The sequence below is a fragment of the Tupaia chinensis genome, unplaced genomic scaffold (genome assembly GCF_000334495.1).
Source record: "Tupaia chinensis unplaced genomic scaffold, TupChi_1.0 Scaffold000067_1, whole genome shotgun sequence".
Taxonomy (NCBI): Eukaryota; Metazoa; Chordata; class Mammalia; order Scandentia; family Tupaiidae; genus Tupaia; species Tupaia belangeri.
This window is the reverse complement of record NW_006159526.1, coordinates 3235145-3236597: the sequence shown is the minus strand read 5'-3', so window position 1 is coordinate 3236597 and position 1453 is coordinate 3235145. Positions and strand designations below refer to the sequence as shown.

The 1453-nt window shown below is 50.0% G+C and overlaps 1 pseudogene; it reads left to right on the top strand.

The window, feature by feature from the left end:
* The first annotated feature begins 989 nt into the window (after positions 1-989).
* On the top strand, positions 990-1453 carry LOC114005561 (peptidyl-prolyl cis-trans isomerase A pseudogene; annotated as a pseudogene).

Below are 1453 nucleotides of genomic sequence, written 5' to 3'. Positions count from 1 at the left end.
GGGGGGGGTGTAGCTCCGAGGAAGCTCCTCCAGGCACTGCTATAGCTTTTGCACTCACAGTGGGGAGACTCGGTTCCCTGAGGCTTCATGCTTAACTCTCCTCTGCTGTTGAGGATAATAAAAGCTTATTATTATTAAGGTTTTTAAAAAGTAATTGTTTATTTAATTTTATGTATTCATTCGTTTATTTTAATTTGACCAGAGAGAAACAGAGAGAGAGAGAGAGAGAGGGAAAGTGAGAAACCAAGCCACTAAGTCCAGGACTCAAACCATGGCAGCCATGTGGGAGTGTCCAGCACCTGAACCACCATGCCACCTGCTGGTCCCATTATTAAGGTTTTTGCCATAGGGCATGTGCACTTTCTGGAGAGAGAGAGACAGTGAGAAGGAAAGTGGGAACTCATCCCCCAGGGAGGATGGCCTCACCACATTTCCCTCTCCATTCTTCTGGAATTTGGGGCATGCACGCACATGCACCTGGTATGTATGTTCAAGTCACCAGGTCTGGGACTCGAACCGCAGTCGGCCATGTGGGAGTTTAGCGCTTTAGCCACCTGCTGTTCACTCATATATTTTTTTTTTTTGGAGAGGTTTTCGCTATAGGGTGCGTGCGCTCGCCAGACAGACAGAGACATAGAGACAGAAAGCGAGAAATCACCCCCCAGGGGGGATGGTCATGCCGCAATCCCTTCTCCTCCATTCTCCTCTCAGGATCTTGGGCACGCACGCACACGCGCCCGGCGTGAGATTTAAGCCACCAGGTCCGAGACGCGAACCGCGGTCGACTACGTGGGAGTCCAGCGACATAGCCATTACGCTAACTGCTGGTTCCCTGTTCACTCATATTTTTGATGAATCATAAATCTACAGCATTATTGGCTTGATCTGCAACATCCAATGCAATAGCCACAAGATTCACACAACTACTTAAATGAATTAAAACTGGCTTTGCAGACACCGCCACCCGAGTTGGTTCTTTCCCATGAGCCATGGTCAACCCCGCCATGTTCTCCAGCCTCTCTGTTGATGGCGAGTCCTCAGGCTGCATCTTCTTTGAGCTGTTTGCAGACAAAGGTCCAAAGACTGCAGAAAGCTTCCGTGCTCTGAGCACTCGAGAACAGATTTGGTTACAAGGGTTCCTGCCTTCGCAGAGTTATTCCAGGGTTTATGTGCAGGGGGCTGACGTCACACGCCATAATGGTACTGGCGGCAAGTCCATCTGTGGGGAGAAATCCGATGATGAGAACTTCACCTGAAACTTCCAGGTCCTGGCATCTAGTCTACGGGAAATGCTGGATCCAATGCCAACGGTTCTCATCTGCACTGCCAAGACTGAGTGCTTAGATGGCAAGCATGTGGCCTTCGGCAAGGTGAAAGCGGGGAATATCCTGGAAGCCATGGCGCACTTTGGGTTCAAGAATGGCAAGACCAACAAGAAGACCCCGGCTGCTGA